This window comes from Mytilus galloprovincialis, chromosome 9, assembly GCF_965363235.1.
Source record: "Mytilus galloprovincialis chromosome 9, xbMytGall1.hap1.1, whole genome shotgun sequence".
NCBI lineage: Eukaryota > Metazoa > Mollusca > Bivalvia > Mytilida > Mytilidae > Mytilus > Mytilus galloprovincialis.
Window position 1 is genome coordinate 67,598,243 of NC_134846.1, and position 14,848 is coordinate 67,613,090.

Genomic DNA, 14,848 nt, shown 5'->3' on the forward strand with positions numbered 1-14,848 from the left:
TTTATTTGTGTACTAAAAGTGCAGCTTGCAAAATAAATGAAGGCATTGTGTTTTATAGTACGTTATTACATCATACAATTTTGTGCATCAAAGATTTTCCATTTGGAGATTTACAAGTGGTTAGCTGTTTTATCAGAAATTAGTATTAATATTTCATGACCATAAATAGTGGATTGCATGACAGAAGCTGAACATAACCTAATTCAACCTACAATCTGTTCGTCTTTCCTCTTCAACAATTCTGGGCTTCTTCTCTCCCATCAATAACAATGTGCTTCTTTTCTCTTCAACACCTCTGTACTTCTTCTCTCCCCGTCAATAGCAATGTGCTTCATTTCTCTTCAACAACTCTGTGCTTCCTCTCTCTGGTCAATATCATGTGTGTCCTTTTTAAGTCAATATCTGTGATTATTCTTTATATTCTGAAAGTATATAAAACAAAAACTATAAGAACATTTAGAAATTAAAGCTATCTGAAATTGTATTAAAATCGTACCAACATAAGGTTGGTATATAATACCTTAAGAGATTTAACACTTATACTGTACTTTACCCCCAATCTCTTTGTTTCTTCTCTAAGTGCAAATAAAAAATGACTGTTACATTAAAGCAAATGTATCTTGCTGTAAGCATACAAAGTCAAAGGAAATTTATCAATATAACAAAAGGTTATAATACTCTTGAACATGATATATATTATCAACAAAAACCTATTGGACAAAAGAACTAAGTAGAAAAATAAATAGAACCCTGCTCTTACTACTCTGTGATGGTGAAGCAATGGATAAAATAAAAATCATTTTTCATAATACCATTTTCAATATTTATATTCAACCTGTCACATCTTTGCATTAACAGTTAATTGCAATACTTCATAAATTTATTGTTTTTGGATAAAATATCTCAAGCAATTTCATCTACTTGTCAGTGAAATCAGTAGTGCATAATTTTTGAATGTATTAATTGTTTATTTAATATTTTATGTAATAATCATTACAACTGTACTAAAACATATCTTAACAATGGCAGTAAACTTTTTTATGCCTCCCACACCGACAAATATGGAGCATTGATTTTCTTGGTGGAAACATTCAAGTAGAGCTTGTTATATGGGAAATTTAACACAAATCATTATCTTGTTGTAGGAGACTTTTAATGATTGTCATTTTAAGCAATGTGGGCAAAAAACAATTTGCTTTAATAGAGAAGTTTGTATCATATGAGCCATTGTTAAAAACATGTTACATTATGTGGGGGGAATTAACCGCTCTCAATGGCACTTACAGGATAATAAATGTGTATGTAATAATTTGCTTTATTCTTAGACTTTTTAAATTGGTCTATAAGACACTTTAAATCTTTATGTTTTGATAACAATTAAGATCATCTTTACAAAATTTCAGTGAAATCTAAATAACAACTTTTCTTTCTTTATTGCCCTCTATTAGAAAATAGCATTTTATGAATGTCCTGCATCAGTCATTCATAGAATTGACCTTCATTAGGAACATTCAAAGTAATAACTTTCAAGGCCAGAGGTGTACAAATACAGAGAAACAGAAAGGACCTAATACAAATTGTAACATTCATGTGAGGTCAACATTGCCTTCTGGAGTCAAAAACCATAGTTCAATAATATCTTGATTTATCAACTGGAAATATGACATGAATTAGCAAATAATAACTAATTATCAATAAATGCTAACATTGAGTGCACATAGGGTAAAGGTTAATGCATTTGACCTTCACTTGAATGAACTTTTAATTTTCCTGTAGGTTATACTTTAGATAAAGGTTAGACTATAATCCCCTATCTAGATTTTTTTTCCATAACATAGATTCAAAATAAAGGAAGACCTATAATTTTTACAACCTTAAGAATAAATTCACAACTATTCAAAGCAACCTATGCAAAAAATCGTTCCTTAAAGGATTCATTGTAGTTAAATTCTAAACATTAATTCAAACCCATTCTGCCGGTAAATATGGCAGATAGTAGCAAAATGTCAATTACAATTAATTATGTAAATATGTGTTCATTTTTTCATTTACATATAATAATCAAACAGTCAAGATTTTCTTCATGGACCTTTTCTGTCTTCAACAGAGGCATTCCAAGTACAACAGAAGAAGACTTACAATGATAATGCTGTCATGTCAAGTCCAATTGACTATAAGATAAAAAGAGTCAATGGTTAAGTCAAGGAACAAGATTTCAAATTTTACATGTATGTAGGAGCTTTCATTAACCCCAGAATATTTTTTAAACAAACCGCAACAATTTCATTTGATGTTTTTCATATCTTGTGACTGAAAACTAGCAAAAACACTTACACCTTAAGTTCCGAAACAATTCCAAGATTTAAGAGAACTTGGTGTAGGATATGAAATGTGTTAATAGAAACTACAAACGTTGTACAAAGTGCCCTTCAAATGTCTTTTAAAATGTCTCATCATAAATTCCTGCTAGTATAACAATCTAGTAGTATTTATTGTTTTACACCTAATCTATCTATTATTAGACAATGGCATACCAATAAAGCATGCATTGCATTCCTGTGTTTTATCCTATATATCCATGGAAATTGTTAAAATATTCATACCAGACAATTCATTATTGCATAATACCAATGTGTAGTATAACAATACAGAAAGAACAATATGGACTGGTTCCAAGTGTAACTTCATCATCGATCTGGATCCCTGCCAGAGAGGGGGTGGTAACAATTGGGTAAAACCTACCAATCTATTACAGTTTAATCTGTACGATTATAACCATATGACTACTTTTTAGATGTTTATGTGTACAACAACACCTTTATGATTTATACTGTCTGTAAGTTAAAAGGCTATACTAAAACACGGACCAAATTCCACAAACTCTTTTCTGTGGACATGACGTGAATTTTGATCAGCTTTTATATGCAACAATAGTTACGGATTCACTTTCTGGATAATGTCACAATAATTCATTCAGTTTAATATACAAATGTAAAAGTACATGTTAATGTTATAAATTCTTTACGAAACAGCTTGCATTAAGAAGTCTGGGGAAATTAGGGCAAAGAAATTTTTCATTGATATTTTTTTTTCAATATGGCTTGATTTATTTCATAGAATTTTTTTTTTTGTATATATTTTTGTGTTCATAAAAATCATGTTTTCGTCCAAAACCTTTATAAAATTTTCAAACTGAACCCCACTTGTGATTTTATGAATTAGGCCAACTGTAAGTTATATAAATTAATGCTTTCCACAAGTTGGAACTCTTGCAAAATTTCTTCAAAAGTGTTGATACCAGTGTCTATACCGGAGACCAATTGACATATACAATGTATCAACTATATGTCACCTTACACCTTTCAACCAAAAAAAAAATCATACTTCATAGTAAGCTATAAAAGGCCCTGAAATATCAAATGTGAAACAAGTAAAAATAATTACAGTTATCTCCCTTTAATGATTCTTTAAAGTTCAGTTTATTGAAGAAGAATATTTTATTTTTAAGAGCCACAAAGGGCAAAATTTCTATATAAATGTTATATCAGTCACTTTTTTTAATAGCTCAGAAACTGATTATTTTTACCAAAAATCTAATGTTATAAAATGTACAATAGCAAATATTTTCATGCATATTTAGGACCAAAGTACATGTATAATATATTGAAATGAAAGGATCCATTAACAACGTTATATTTGTATATGACAACTTCTACATATTTCATGTAGCACTACAAACCAATATATTTTTATAATATGTCATATGAAACTAACATCCTTTGAGCTGAATAAAAGACAGATGATTTATTGTAACATACACCAGGGAACACATGGTTATATATTATATAGAAATGAAAGTAATATTATAATACTGCCCTAGAAAACAAATGTTCTAATAAGCAAAAGATATCAATAATGTCTCAAAAACTGGGTTATTATTCACAGCCTAAAAATATAAGCTAAAAGAAAGGTAAATTTTTTTCTAACAACAGGGCTATTTAAAAAGTCATAGAAAAAAATATTTTGGAATTAAATTTTCAGCATTTCAGGAAAAGAAATTTGTTGAATAAAGCCTAACAACTAAATGGTTAAAGCAGGAACATATATAGATCTACTGTTCCAAGGCCAAAGGAAAAATTTAAGCTAAAAGTTTTTTATCCCCCAAAAACAGACAAATAGTGATGTTGGAGTTGAAGGGGATAACCATTAGAATTAATACAAAAATGTACTGAATCTTCATTTCCAGATAATCTGGGGTTAATAAACGAGAAAAGGGGGGGGGGGGGGGGAGGTTTGACTGATGTCTGATTTATTTAAAGCATGATGTTATCTGTGAAACAGTTTGATATTATTGGTAAACATACATATTTCTGGTAATAAACTTAAGATAGAAGTTATAAGTACACTGCTGACTCTGAAGTACGAAGGTATCAGCAGGTACATGTATTTCTCACCTGATAATTAACCTTAATTATATAATCAGAGGATGTTTTATATTAAACTTCAACATGAAATAAATCAAATCATCAAACAGTCTACAATACATTGGTTGCCAACTACTTCATCTGTGTTAAAGTCTACACTCAAAATTTATTTCAATAAGTTTTAGCGGATAGGAAATAAATTATAGAATGTTTAAATTAAGTTTTAAAATTTAATACGTACATTTCATACTAAAAGGTCTGTGAATTTTTAAATTGATATAATGCCGAATCATGAAATTTAATTTCACACCATCTAAAATTCCACTTACCTAGGAGCTTCTCAAAGTTAAAATATTTTATAAATACTTGCTCATAAAGATTTGTTTGCAACAATTAAAAGAATCAACATTATTGACACAAAAAATCGATATCAAATTTAGCTAATTTTATTCAATTAGTTATTTTATCAATGGATTTAGTAATAATATTTAGATATGAATACAATATTCATATATTTCCCTTTAGATTTAAATTCTTCCATGAGAATTAATGATTAAAATTGATCTCTAGATTCGTAAAGTAAATATAATTTAACCTGGCCATACCTGACATTTTTCTACCTTTGAGAAACCAAAAGTTAAGTCATGTCAATGACCTTATCATTATTCCCTGTAGGATAAACTTTCATCCATACAAATGTTATCATTACATACATTCTTGTTACATTCTTACATACTTTATTGTAATAGGCGTGAACTTTTTTTCAAACATGTACACATCTCCCTTTTTTTTTGCATTTTTTTTTTTGGACAGAAAAATCGATGAGAATAAGCCATCATTATTACATACATTCACCGATTATTGTTTTCAATCATTGTACATGAATAAATGTCTATTAGCAACAGATGTTTCAATCTAACGTTACCTATGAATAAATCGTGACAAGGTAGGCGTTAAAAAAGTGTCCAATAATACAGTCATATGATAAGTGAGACAAGAAGTCTATGTCCATTTCTAACCATGAGCCAAGCCAAAGAATCAATAGTTTTCAACTGTACACATTTCTGTTTAGTTTAGCTATATCTATATCTAATCATATAGCAGAACCTTATTCACAGGACCAAAAAAATGTGCCAAAATAACTATCAAGTACATCTGTTCCCAAACCAGAGACCAAAAAATTCTAAAATGCATCTATTACCAAACCAGTCCAAATAATTCTAAAGAACACCAGGTATAAAACATGTGCCCAAATAAGTCTCAAATGCATCTTTAACCAAACCATAGCCCAAATAAGTCTCAAATGCATCTTTAACCAAACCATAGCCCAAATAATTCTCAAATGCATCACTACCCAAACCAGAGCCCAAATAATTCTCAAATGCATCACTTCCCAAACCAGAGCCCAAATAATTCTCAAATGCATCAGTTACCAAACAAAAGTCCAAATAATTCTTAAAAATCATTCTAAAAATTGAAACAAAGTGACAATTTAACAGCAGAAAGAAACTTTTTTTCATTCTGTCTCAACTCTTTATTGTAAATTACTGAAATACTTTGAGCATTATTATAACCTTATCAATAACATTAAATACCCATTAGCTTTCAAAGCCCCTAATAATTGACTAAATAAATGTGACAAAACAAGAGAAAACTCTTCCAATAGCTGATATATCAGATTAAATATTACCCAACATCTATTTCATTAAAATAATATTCCGTTTATATATAACTTCCCTACAAGGTTGGAATATTCTTGTAGGTTGAGAACCGTTTTATAATGGTAATTATTCCTAGTCTTTGTCCAGTCCTTACAGTGACACCATTTGAGACTTATACAAAGAACATAAGTCATATAAACAGCATGAAATAGATTTATAAGTTTATATATATGGAAAGTATTTCTCAGTTTAGATTGTCTTAATGGGATGGTATAGATAATTTTATAACTGCTTGAGGCCACTACATATACATTCTGTGGTTTCTCTGTTAATATAAGTAGAATTAAAAATATCTTTCATGTGTCTATACAATGAACAAGCCAAAAAAACATCTAGTAAAGTTGTGAATAAAGTTTTACAGCTAATATATCGAAGATAGGCCATCAAGACCAAAACATTATGATATCAGTAAAGATAACTATTTACATGATTTTGAACAAGGATATAGGTTACCATATGTGAAATCCGGGGAAAAAGTTACAAACAAGTCATGTCAAAAGTAAACAGGTGAAACCATGAAAAAAATTATTCAAAAATGACTGTAAGGCTAGGATGAAATTAAAGGACATACTAGTCTAAGGTTTAGTCAAAATATTCATATTTAAGGTTGATACAGGGTTGGTTAAAGACTTTTTTGTGGACTTCGAAATATTTCAGTTGCAGCAGTTAAAATATTTCAATAATTTAGAGTAGTCATTGTAGGCACACAAAAAAACCAAAGTAGGTAGCCGTAGGAAACTTTTAATAGAGATATTTTGTTCGGTCAAAGAGAAAGAGCTAAGGATAGTTACTATAAAACTCTAGTACCAGTATCCTATAGAATAAGAAGGCCATAGACACAGATAACTAGATTATTGGTCTAATTAAGTGAAATTAAAAAAAGTCATTTTGCCTGAAAAAGAACTGAAAGGTTTATTCTTGATAAATCTACGCCTTCTAATGAAAATATAATGAACACCTACTGTCTAGAAATACAAATAGAATCAGCTATGTGGCTATTAAGATTCTGGTACCGTACCACAAATATTCTTGAGTGTTCTATCGTTGTTCTATAGGTTAATTATACATAAAAATACTTGCAAGTATCTATATTTATTTGTTTTGGTGTAACTATGAATAGGCAGAAGTTTTTTTTAGACATTAGATAGTACAAACATACTTTGAAGGAGTCAAAGTTGAATGAAATCTTCTCTGAAAGGTAACTTTAAGGGGTAAAGATGACCCAGGAATGAAAGCAAAAAGTATACTTTACATCAGGCAAAAAAATGTATACTCAATGCAACCCTCTCGGCAGATAAAAAGAGAATGTAGGTAAATATTCATAACTTAAATATTTTGTAGAGATTATATAGGGAAATGTTTTGGACTTTAATGACACTGAAAAATGTCTTTATTTTAATGTTGCTCAACCGAAAAACATCCATAAGTTCTGTAAGGAAAAGCATAAGAATTGAAGGTTGGTAGGGATGTAGGAAATTCAACTTTACATTTTGTCTGGTCTCCACTATTTTTATCACAAGTCACTATTTAAAATGATACTTTTGAGTACATGTACCAGGTAGAGGCTACAGAGATTTTATATCTTTTATGGTTATAAGACTGATCTTAATTTAACAAATATTTAAAGCCACAACTTAACAATTTTATTAACATTTTCTGTTAGGATGTTGTTGTCAAGTTATTTCAAGCCAATTCCCCTCGTACGATTCCCCTCCTACAATTCCCCTCGTACAATTTCCCTCCTACAATTCCCCTCGTACAATTCCCCTCGTACAATTCCCCTCGTACAATTCCCCTTGTACAATTCCCCTCATACAATTCCCCTCCTACAATTCCCCTCGTACAATTCCCCTCGTACAATTCCCCTCCTACAATTCCCCTCGTACAATTCCCCTCGTACAATTCCCCTCGTACAATTCCCCTCGTACAATTCCCCTCATACAATTCCTCTCATACAATTCCCCTCCTACAATTCCCCTCCTACAATTCCCCTCATACAATTCCCCTCATACAATATACTTGAAAAATACTATAAGTAAATTTTTGCTCAGATAAGAAGAAAGAACTGTATTTCTACAATGAAATAAACATCCATTGTGTCTATCTTAAAATATATTTGTACAAAGCTTACAAACAAGTAAAACCATTAGCCCTACAAAGTGTTTATATCCTGTTTTGTCACTAGTACAAATAAAACTTATTCATTTCATCGTTATTTCCTTTTAACTGCAAAGATAAAACTATTCACAAGAAATATTTGTGGTGAACAAATTAGAATTTTGGACAATAAACAGATGAAATTACACTTCTGTAAAATGGTATCTCTTCTTAATGTCACAAATCAAAATCAAAAAGTGCAAACTATTTGTTTATGTCACAAACAAAGCTATGGTTTAACTGTATGTCTTAATCATATGTACATACATATAGTACAGATGCACAAAAAATAAGATATCAGTACCAATTCTAACAGAATATTGCAGAAATAAGCATACCATAAAAGAATGTACTTGTACAGAACCTTGCATGATAAGCATACTTAACCAACAAACAATTTTGCTGAATGATCAAATAAGGAATTTTGATTACTATATAGATTACAGTTCCCAAGGAAGACATTTTTACGATACTCAATGGACAATTAACCTTTTACAACTGTTTTTACTGACTTAAGCAGACATAAGAGGATTTATTATAGAGCTTATTCTCCCTATTAATAAATATCAATGTATCTCCACATTAAATAAAAGATAACTGGCATTTCAAACATCAATACACAATGTGCATGGTGCACAATAGATCAATACCACACACAGATCAGATAGCAAGATATTGAATAATAGATAGTACTACCATTACTATAAACATTTACAACATATTTAATTGCATTAAATGTAATTAGTTATTTCTTTGCTTTCTCCATTGCTAAGTAGACCTAATCATCTTGTTTGTAAGAGCAATCAGTACTATATTTATCCTACTGGGTGTACTAGTTTTAAATTCATACACAATTGGGTTAATGTTAGATGTAAATGATTTCTACCAAACGTTTGTCTGCATACCGCCTTTTTTCTCAAATAAGCATATATTAATTTCTTTTACTTCTGGACTCATTACAGGACAAGTCAAAAGCACTTTAAGTTTATTAATTAAGAGGGAGTTATATTCTGTAGAAATTTTAGTGACTACAATCTATTAACTTTCTTTTATTGGAAAAGAAAAAATGATAACAAAAGTAAAAGCTCAATCAATCTGCACTTTCCAAAGGTGACCTTAAACGACTTTGATTGTTCTTTTTAGTCTATTTTTGTTTCCTAGTGCTTCCCGATTTACTCAAATTTGATTTGACTGTCTAAATTTTATTGATGATGGTTAAAATTAAATAAGCAATTCACTCAAAAAATACTGCCTTCTTTAAAAAAAAATTGTTAAATAATTTCTTACCATTTCTAAGAATTTTATATATCAATTGTGAAAACAACCAATCGTTGACTTGTTCTGAATACTTATATATTTTGACATATGTTCTCCCTATTTCCTTCTACAATTACTGTTAAGTTACCTCAAGGAGAAAAAATTAATGACAAAATAGCCCATTCCTGACCTACTTTTAACACACCTACATATTTTTTTTATTACCTAGTTTTAACTTTTATAAAACATGCTTAGTTGCAAATTTTAAAAGTAAATGAACTGTTCTTAGATAAAAATTCTTTACAAAGTCATCAATGAAATATATCTACCTATATACTTGTACAGGTGAACCTTCCTTCCATACAGAATTCCAGAACTCTAAATGTAGATATATCTAGACCTAGAAAATAAAACAAATATTGCCATACAAATATTTGACATATTTTTGGACAATTAAACATAGGTATAAAATCAACATTTTAAAAAGTAATATAAACTTTTTATCAAATATATAAAATTTGATAGGTAAAGTATATAAGATTTAAGCTTAGCTTACCTGTCATTTTTTCACCTGTCGTTAGGTGATCCCGGTACAACAGATGACCTGGAATGTATATATCTATCTTGATGTGTAGGTATTCCAAACATTCACCTGATATTAGCCGTAGGCCGTTTATAACCGTTTATAAGCCGTGGAAGACAACTCTTAACAGATCAATACATTTACATCTATTGTACACATTCTTATTTACTGATAAAAAATGTACATGCCTTAATATATAATATTCCACTGTTAATCTCATTGACATGAATGATAACAATTGTCTGTTTGATCTGTTACACAGAGGATGTGATGTAGGAATCCTATTTATATCTTAGGGTTACCAGATTCTTGTAATCGACATTCCTGTAATAACATAAAGGTTAGATTCCAAGACAATACTAACCAGGATACAGGCTAATCAACCTTTTTTCATCTTTATGAGTATTAAATGAAGAATGGAGATTTAAGTAGGGGATATTCTATTTTACTCTCTTTAATTCTAAGCAATATTATCTTCCGATTCCAATTATTTTTTTATTTCTCTCAAGAAACCATGCCAATCTCTTTAATCTAATTAGGTCAGTATGGGGGTGGGGAGAGATCAAGCTGTTTTTATTTCATATATTTATATTTGTTAAGATAAATATTCTTATAATAAATCAGATTATTGCATTATGAAAGAAGATCAATTGAGTTAATTTAATATTCTATATCTAACCTTAATAAATAGATAATAAGATTCAAAACATCATAATTTCATTTCCGCTATTTTAATCTATACACTGACCTATTTTTACTTTGACTGCAGAATTCTTTTGTTTTTAAAAGGAAATAAAATTATCTTACAATAAAATGAAAAAGTTTAGTTTAGTTTAAACATATTTATTTATAGTGGATTGGGAAACAAGTTTTGCAACTTATATTAATCCCTTTCCACTTTGCGAGTGCGAGTGCTGCCTTGTAGGGGCATTAGCCTACTCTTTTTCGAAAATCTACAAAGGTGTCTTTAACATGCAAGAGATATGGCTCTCTCTTAACACGGGTCAGCCATTTATCGTCCCCTTCTGACGGACTATGAAAAAGTATCTTTTATAAACATTTTTTTTATTATAATAATCAAAACCAGATTTAAAAACAAATTCCACTGTTAAATATTTGATGATTTGATATTACTGTAGGGTTTAATTTTTATGGATATTTAATTTCATGAATTCCAAGACCTTGTCTTTTCTGTGTTTTAATTTTCGTGTTATAGTCGTTCCTGATACTGAACTTCCTTATGAGCAAATCTATCACTATTAAATCTCAATCTCAATCATGTATTTAACGAATATAAAACTCTTGTAAAAATTGTACATTTTTTTGTTGTTGATAGCTGTATTAAGAGAGAAAAGGATCCAGTTGGTCATATTCCTATTCATCAAGCAAAATTATATCCTTTGCACATACATGAATATATACTTTTAAAATGCCACAAATTTGTAAAATTTGTCATTTATTATGATAACTGATGATTTTGCAAATGTTGATATATTTTTAGCCATTTTGGCCATGTTGATTGCCAGGCAGGGTCATTGGACACATTTGTTAAACTAGATAACAAATAATGATTGTAGCCAAGTTTGGTTAAACTTTGGCCAGTGGTTTCAGAGAAGAAGGTTTTTGTAAAAGTTAACAGACAAAGACAACAGAGACAACGGACACTAAGTTATAAGAAAAGGTCACTTGACATTACGGGCAAAGTGAGCTAAAATGATTTATTTTAAAGTTGGTAATCAAATTCTCTACACATATTATACTACAAATACAAATTAAGTACAGCGCAAGTATGATTCTGTTAAATAGTATAAGAAGGCCATGAAAAAAAAACATAAATAAAATGCATGAGGCTAACACATGTAAGAGAATGTATAAGAATGTAATTTGTAGAGGTTATGTGTACATTCATTGTTGACAATTCATTACACAATTATCTAGCCTCTATAGCATGAATGGTGATGATTAACAACCAGGTGTTCGGCACTACCAATCATAGTTCTAATCCATTCCAGATACAATATCTGTTTTACATTTTACCTAAGAATTTCAATTATTATCTTTAATATTTCAATTTAAGCATATGTAGGCCAAAAGTTACCTCCCTTTTGAGGTAAAGTCTATCATCCCAGTTATTCTATATACAAATTTATTTGAAACTCCTACTATTGAAACAAAAAATGTTAATTTTAACAAAATATTCTAATCCTTGAAAGAATCACTAGGTATTCAATAACAAGAGTGCACACACTGAAATGTCTCGCCTTCTATACTAATCATTGATATTATGTTGATAGTCCTAAGTATAAAGCTAAACTTTATTACAACTGTCACATAAACTTAACATTAACCAAGATAACTAAACAAAGACCAATGAACCTTGAAAATGAGGTCAAGGTCAGATGAACCATGCCAGGCAGACATGCACAACTAACAATGCTTCTATACAACATATATAGTTGACCTATTACTTATAGTTTAAGAAAATAGACCAAAACACAAAAACTTAACACTGTGCAATAAACCGTGAAAATGAGGTCACGGTCAAATAAAACCTGCGCGACTGACATAAAGATCATAAAATATTTCCATACACCAAATATAGTTGACCTATGGCATATAGTATTAGATAAAAAGACCAAAACTCAAAAACTTAACTTTGACCACTGAACCATGAAAATAAGGTCAAGGTCACATGACATCTGCCCGCTAGACATGTACACCTTACAATCATTCCATACAACAAATATAGTAAACCTATTGCATATAGTATGAGAAAAACAGACCAAAACACAAAAATTTAACTATAACCACTGAACCATGAAAATGAGGTCAAGGTCAGATGACACCTGCCAGTTGGACATGTACACACCTTACAGTCCTTCCATACACCGAATATACTAGCCCTATTGCTTATAGTATCTAAGATATAGACTTGACCACCAAAACTTAACCTTGTTCACTGATCCATGAAATGAAGTCGAGGTCAAGTGAAAACTGTCTGACAGACATGATGACCTTGAAAGGTACGCACATATCAAATATAGTTATCCTATTACTTATAATAAGAGAGAATTCAACATTACAAAAAATCTGAACTTTTTTTTCAAGTGGTCACTGAACCATGAAAATGAGGTCAAGGACATTGGACATGTGACTGATGGAAACTTCGTAACATGAAGCATCTATATACAAAGTATGAAGCATCCAGGTCTTCCACCTTCTAAAATATAAAGCATTTAAGAAGTTAGCTAACGCCGCCGCCGCCGCCGTAGCCGCCGCCGTTGGATCACTATCCCTATGTCGAGCTTTCTGCAACAAAAGTTGCAGGCTCGACAAAATCCGTCCTAAATGGTGTAAACTGAGCATACTTGTATAGTCCGATCTCATGGTTAATGATTGCAACAACACATGTTATTAAATCTCATACAATTTTTATACAAAAACAAAATTTAAAAATTTAAAAAAAAATAGAATGTTCTATATAGACAGTGACTTCAGAAAGTTAAGTTTTGTCAGTGCCTTAAGATAATTTTTTTCATTCTTCTTACATCGTCACTTAATTTTCAGCATTCTTCGGTGCTAATTTCTCTAATTCATTCCAGATATTTTGTTGGATAAAATTGGTGAGTTAGGCGATTATTGGTTTCTAGGTTATGCCTAGTTAACATTATAACTATAGAAGAGGCCTACCATGATTAATTGGTTTAATACTGCAAGTGTCTGATGTTTTCAGAACATCTTTTGGCTATCTTTAGATATTCTCTGCTTCTGACTGCTCATAATATAGACATAAGCTGTTTTTGATAGGTGTGTGTGCACACTGAACTTCCAAGTCTTCAACTCATCCTTCAAAAGAAATAAAGAAAGAACTGAGGATAAAACTGCTTAGATGTTAGCTTACTTGTACTAAACAAAAGATAGCGTTCATTGATTTAAACTTTTCTACTAAGATTATATCCAATACTTTGAGTTCAAAGTAAAACATATAAAACAATTTTGTATCTTTCTTAATCAAGGACTGTTCAACTGGACTTTTGTTCTAGATTTTGTCGGATTTTCATCGAACATTAAGTCAAGTACAAATTCAGCGGCTATTGAACCCTTTGGGACTTAACCAGACTATCAGTAGTCATTTACAATATTTAGTCCAGTGAACTGTCAAGTTGATATTGAACTAAACTACCTTTCACTAGACATTATCAATTTCTAGAGTTCTAAAAAAAACTGTTTTTATAAAAGCTGGTTATTCTTAAGTTTGCAGTGTTTATAATCTGACAAACACTTTTAAAACTTATAAATGGCTTACATATTTATCTAAAATTTCACCATTAACCTGTAATTAACAGGAAAACAAAAAACACTTTTATGTTCAAAGTTGATAGATTGATACAGAATAAGAATAAGAATATTTATTATTCCAATACAGGGCCCTTGATGGGCAGCATAACATGTACACATAAACAATACATCATGATTTGTAACAGAAAAACATTTTTATAAACTAAAATGAAACATTAAAAAAAAGTTCAGACAGATGTTATTATATTCATGCTATAAAAATCATATACCTTTAATTCCAGGCAGGATCAGAACCATAAAATCATTACAATTATCATTGTTATTACATACATTAATTAACATTTCGTCTAACATCTAGACATGTAATAATGTAGCTCCCTAAATATTTAAGTACAGACAAATTTTCA

At 30.2% G+C, this 14,848-nt stretch overlaps 1 long non-coding RNA gene across 1 annotated transcript in view; it reads right to left on the minus strand.

Moving 5' to 3' along the window:
• Positions 1 to 278: 278 nt before the first annotated feature.
• The window catches only part of LOC143045730 (uncharacterized), a 33,059-nt gene continuing 18,489 nt past the window's right edge, over positions 279 to 14,848 (minus strand). The window contains exons 4-6 of the long non-coding RNA XR_012969014.1: positions 13,833 to 13,988; positions 9,889 to 9,959; positions 279 to 422 (exon numbers count right to left, since the gene is read on the minus strand). This is a non-coding gene — a long non-coding RNA (uncharacterized LOC143045730). The remainder of the gene's footprint in view (positions 423 to 9,888; positions 9,960 to 13,832; positions 13,989 to 14,848) is intronic.